This window comes from Orycteropus afer, unplaced genomic scaffold (genome assembly GCF_000298275.1).
Source record: "Orycteropus afer afer isolate SDZICR_OR568_19922 unplaced genomic scaffold, OryAfe1.0 scaffold00087, whole genome shotgun sequence".
Classification (NCBI taxonomy): domain Eukaryota; kingdom Metazoa; phylum Chordata; class Mammalia; order Tubulidentata; family Orycteropodidae; genus Orycteropus; species Orycteropus afer.
Window position 1 is genome coordinate 9,487,265 of NW_006921674.1, and position 6,363 is coordinate 9,493,627.

A 6,363-nucleotide genomic window follows, 5' to 3' on the forward strand; every position below is an offset into this window, starting at 1 on the left:
GAAGCTCTTGTGACACAGTGGTTAAGGCATTTTGGTTGTTAACTAGGTCAGTGGTTCAAACCTACAAGTTATTCTGTGGGAGGAAGATGAGGCAATCTACTTCTGTAAAGGTATAACCTTGGTGTGGTGTAGTAAATTATCTGGTATGGCTTTTCTAGCCATAAGTCTTTGTAAACTCTATGGTGAAATTTTTTCTGAGCAACTGAGTGGCTCCTGATCATTAAAGTTATCCACCTGGGGTATTTCTGTTGAGAGTGGCACAAAGCAATGTTCTGGGAAGTTTGCGCTCTCTCTCAGGCGCTTAGAATTCTGATGTTATGGATGGTTAGTTTGGCCACTCTGCCAGGCTCAAAAGGAGGCCTTCTAGAGGCAGAAGAAGTCTCTCTGACTGCTGCTGAGAAAGACTTGTTGCTGAGAGCCATGTACTCCTGAGAGCCACGTGCTGCTGAGAGCCACGTGCTGCTGAGAAAGAGACACCAAGAGACACGCATTGCTAAGAGAGAGACACCGAGAGATACACACTGCTGGGAGAGAGACTGAGAGAGACTATTGGCTGAGAGATGGCAGGCCGAGAGAGACTGAGCCTTGTACAATTTGAATTGTACCCTGGTGCTTCCCTATTAAACCCCATAATCTGTGAGTTCTGTGTGGCCACTGCAGCAAATTATCAAACCGTTGGTGTCAGGGTTGATGAAAGGGCTAGAGGGAGGCAACATATCTGCCCTTGCAGGAATAGGCATTGGGCTATTGATGGTGATTCTGTCTTCTTGTGCAGTTAGAGGAGGTCAGAAGATGTGGCCTCCCTGTCCTTTTAGCACTTAGAAACCCTATAGGTTGCTGTTGTTGTTGTTGTTGTTATGTGCTGTCGAGTCAGACCTGACTCATAGCCACCCCTCCTTGGGTTTCTGAGGCAGTACTACTACGGAAGTAGATTGCCCCATCTTCCTTCTGAGGAGTGACTGGTGGGTTTGAACCACCAGCCTTCTGGTTAGCAGTCAAGTGTATTAGGCACTACGCTACCAGAGCTCCTATATAGGTTGCTATTAATTGGAATTAACTCAACGACAATGGGTTATATCATGACAACCTCATTTGTGTCAGAGTAGAGTTATGATGCATAGAATTTTCAATGGCTGACTTTTTGGAAGCCATAGGGTTTCCAAGGCTATAACCTTTATGGAAGCAGAATCTTGCTCCCACAGAATGTCTGGTGTGTTCAAACTACTGATCTTTTTATTACCAGCTGATTGGTGAATCACTGTGCCACCAGGGCTCCTTATACCTTACTTTGTTTCTAAGTATTGTCTTTTCTCTAGATTCTGGGTCCATTTATTAGTGTATTCTCATACCAGAATCTTGAATAATTACAGCTTCAGTAGACATAATTCTTGTTAGAAATTAAGCTGTAAACCACAACTCATAATTAGATAAGCAGAATATATTGAAAAGCAAAGTATTATTGAGGTTCTTGTGAAGTTAAGATAGGGTCCCTTGTTGTAAGGCTCCCTGTACTCAGAGTACAATATGAATTGTGCCCCTTTGGAGAAGAAGAATTAGATTGGTCATCCAGAGGCTGATCCTTGGATGGTATCATCCAGAGGATTAGCCTCTGGATGACCAAGGTAATTCATTTCATTCTTGAGGCAATTGATCCTTGACTAACTTAGTTCACCAAGTCATGTAGCCTCAGGGCAAAATGAATTTATACATATATGTATATAATTGTTTTTTTAATTATTTTTGTTCTCAGGCTGAGTGGCTTGGTGAATTTAAATCCTTTCTTGACAAGTTTATTACAATTCTGTTTAGTGAAACAGATAGTTTCTATGGCAGGATTTATATTGTATTATAGCTAGCTGAATATATGACTCTCTCTACTGTGAGCTCCTGAAGGGCAATGATTGTGTTCTGTGTCCTCTATATTTAGCTAAATGCCTGGTGGTCAATAGATGATGAAATGAATTTGTACATGTTACAGATGGTAAATTCCTATCATTAAAGTTCCTAGGATGATATAATTGGACTTTACTAGCTGATTTCCTCTATACTTGCTTATATAAACATTAATGGGAATTTGAATGATGTATATGGATAATGGATATGTTTTGATGCCTTTAAACAATTACAATAGAAAATTATCTTCTCAAAAATTATGCATTTTCTTGTCTGAAAAAAAAAGCTTCTTAGGATTTAATTGATTTTTTGGGGGGTCAATTACCTCAAAATTTATCATTTGCATAACAACCTTCAGCATTGTTGTAAGTTTTTTTATTATAACTTCAGGTTTTGTAATTTAGCAGTAGAATGACAGAATTGCCATACTCACTAGTAGTTTCTCCCAGGAAACATTTCTTCTATCATTAAAAATGAAAAAAGAAACTCATATATTTTAAAAAGAGTCAAAGTGAGAAGTGAAAAATACCTATTTCTAGTTCTGCCACTAAATTATTTTGGTTTTCTTAGTCTTTGTATTTATATTGTGTGAGATTCAAAGTCATAAATCTCAAACATATTCTTAGTACATGAATCCTTAGGACCCAAGGCAACATTAAAATCTAAAGCTATTCAATCTGAAAACATTTCTCAGAAACTGGTTGAAGGTATTAACTATGTCTAAGGATGTTGAGGTATATTTTAAAAAGTGCTTTGAAAAATGCTATTATTGTAGAATGATTACAAAAATGGCCTCAATGTTTGTTCTGGTTCCGTGGTGCTGCTCTGGCAAGAATATATACCACAAATGGAATGGCTTTAACAAACACGAGTTTATTCTCTCACAGTTTGGGAGGCTTGAAGTCCAAGTTCGAAGTGCCAGCCTCTAGGGGCTGTGTGAAAGCCCCTTGACCTTGAGCTTCAGCTTTCCCTCTTGTTCCTGGCCCACTGAAGCAGAGACATCACTTCACTCAGGCAGCTACTGGCTACTGAGGCTAACAAGCCCAAGGTCAACAAATAAAATGGCACAGTCCCAATGTTACCAGATCACACAGCAGGCCATTAATTCAAGTCCACTATAAGTCCCAAGGTCAGCAGAACATGGCAGGCTGCTGACAAACGACACAGCTACATGCAGGGTCCAAGCGTGCCATAAGCTAGAGACTGTTCCCAAAGCTGCTACTTATATGCAGAAAGCAGACTACATACCCAAATGCAGCTACTCAGCTGCTCACAGTAGATTCCACCATGTAGTTGATTGTCAGCCTCACCATGGGGAACACTACATCCAGCTGCCCAGCCACTCAACCAGGCCTAGTCAAGTTGACGCACAAACTTAACTACCAGTGTCCCATCCCTCTCTCTACATATCCCCACATTTTGTGATGTGAGTCTGTATTAGGGGTAGAGTCTATTTCTCTGCTCCTTGAATCTGGACTAACATTTTGGTTTACTTTGGCCATTTGCATGCTGTGAAGATCTACCAGCTCTGAGCCTCCTAACCAAAAATACCAAACTCACTGCTATTGAGTTGTTCTGACCCACAGCAACCCTTCCTTGGGTTTCTGAGTCAGTATCTCTATGGAAGTAGATTGCCCAATCTCCCTTCCAAGGAGTGAAGATTAGATGTCATGAAATCTTATTCTCTTCTGCTCTTTTGGAACCCAGCTATGATCATCTTACACAAGCCTATCTCTTCTTACCAGCCTATCTCCACTTAACCTTGTGTTGTGTTGTTGTCATTTTGTGCTACAGAGTTGGACCTGACTCATAGCGACCCCTCCTTGGGTTTCCGAGGTGTTATCTCTACGGAAGTAGATTGCCCAACCTTCCTTCTGAGGAATGGCTGGTGGGTTTGAACCACCAGCCTTCTGGTTAGCAGTCAAGTGCCTTAGGCACTATGTAACCAGAGCTCCTCCATTTAACCTACCAGCTGAGAAATGGCTAAATTCTATTGAGCCCTGCTCAAGTCAACAGAATCTTCCAGCCAACCCACAGACTCCTGAGCACAAATGTTTATTGTATGCTGCTGAGATTTTGTGGTTATTTGTTATTCTTACTTTACAGAGAGTAAAATTTGTATAAAGATAAATTAGAATGGAAATTATAATAATGGATACCTCTATGATTTTTTGGGGGGTGTCTTTGGCAATCCAACAGAATAACATGAAGTGCAGCCCAAGTTTTTCACCTCCTTCTAATTTTATATTGTGTATTTCTAACCATTTTGACATGTAAGTGGTGAAAATATTATTTACTTTGAAATACAAATTATAGACCATCATTTGATATCCTTGAAAAAGTTACAAACCGATATGATGTATTTTATTTTTAATGTTATTTATTTTTAAAATTTGAATATGTAAATTCTAAAATTGATGTTATAAACTGAAATGAGTATATGCAACATAAATAAATGGCTGTGCTCTATGTGTACTCTATTAGTTGCATTTGGGGTGTGTGTGACATTAGAAAACACACCTCCAATCCAAAAGCCTTAAAATTTGAATAAAAATTCAATTTTTTTAGAACACTATGCTGGCCAAGCAAACCATTGTGATGGTCAGTTTAGTCCATAAGTAGCCAGTTTAATCACTGTTCTTAAAATTTGATCTCTGACCTATGCTTAAGTGATAGCTGTTTAGTAGGTTGAGACTCATTTTTGTGATTAGAAGGGTATGAAGAAAGGATGATATGTTTTATGTACTTTACCTCATCCACCTGCCTTCCAATAACATTAGTATATATTAGTTCTCATTCCAGTAACATTCCTTTTTATTACCCCATCAAGCTGTAAGGTGACATAGATGACTCTTCTGGAAAAGTAAGTAAAATATCCCCATTCTAGAAGACCTCTGTACTGCATAGTACCTGGAGAGAGTTATTGTTGCTGTGCTGCACTTAAAGGTCACCTCTGCTTTGACTTGGAGAAAAGGTTCATTAGGCACTGACCTGGCACAAACTTGTAGTGCTTTATCATTACCTGTCACAGTCCAACCTGAAGTAGGTCTTGCAAGTAGGCTCAAAGAATTGGCTTTCCATGGCTTCTACATATGCAAAGTTTTAGGTTTTCTCCAAGGAATATTTATCCCAGTAATTAGAAGTGAAAACACACATTAAAATTTCCTTGTCCTCTTGAACATGGTTCAGAGATTCAGGCAGATTGACTATCCATTATTTAAAGTGAATTCATTAACATATTTCAGTAGCTCTGCAGCATTTGATTCTCTCCCTCTATCCACACCCTCAGCAGACATGTACACATATACACACACATAAACACCAAATGAAAGAGGTTTATAGCACAAGGATTTAAACATGCATTTCTAAGTAAAGTTTTTAGAGACATAAAGTATAAAGATGAAGAAAGAAAATATTGGAAGAAGAAAACTCTTGCAATTACAATAGTATCAATTGTGGAAGAATCAAAAGACAGGAATAGTGGTAACCATAATACCACTATTATGATAAGAAAGTAAAGAAAGAACATGAAAAGGTGCTTGTTCTCAAATACTCCCATGGCTTCTCACAATTTTCAAGGAAAGGATGTTGTTAGCACAGAGTGTAATAGCACTGAGTAAGTACTTGTTAAATGATTGATGTGGTTGATACTCTGTCACAGAATTTAGATATAATTTTTGTATACTTTATCAACACAAATACAAGGGACATTCTACTATTTACATTAGTAAATACATAGAATAAAATGCTGAGTTCAACTAATACTATGCTACCTATGATTTTTTAGCTTTGTGTTTGTCTTTCTGGAAAATGCCTCTTGAATATCCTGTCTGATTATCAGTCAATTTGCTCATTAAGCCATTCATTCAAATACTATTTATTGAGTGTTGTAGGCAAAGTCTTGGGCACTTGATGTAGTAATTACAAGATTGATACTTCATGCATACCACCTCTATGTTTAGAAGCATGCCCTCCCACAAATCGGGAGCCCTGTCCCTCTTGCCTCTTTAGCAGGTTGAATATGCTGCCTTGGAGCAGTCATCCAACAACCTGGCACCTCCTTGACTGGCAGAAGCACTGCCCCAGACTGGGTTCCAGTGTCCACCACCTCCTCGGCCAGTAGAAGTGCCACTCCAGACTGGGTGCTACACCCCCACCCCCCCAACTTCCTCCTCCGACTATACCAGTACTGCCACAGACAGCAAAAATTCATAACTGTCAATAATTACACTGAACGTGAATGGATTAAATTCACCAGTCAAGAGACAGAGAGCACAAGAATGGATAAAACAATATGCCCCATCATTATGCTGTCTACCAGTGACACGTGGTGGGGGAAAAAACGACAATAAGGTAAAAATCAAAGGATGGAAATATATGTATCAAGCAAATGGCAACCAAAAAAGAGCAAGAGTGGCAGTATTAATTGCTGATAAAATAGACTTTAAAGTGAAAACCAGAAAAAGGGAC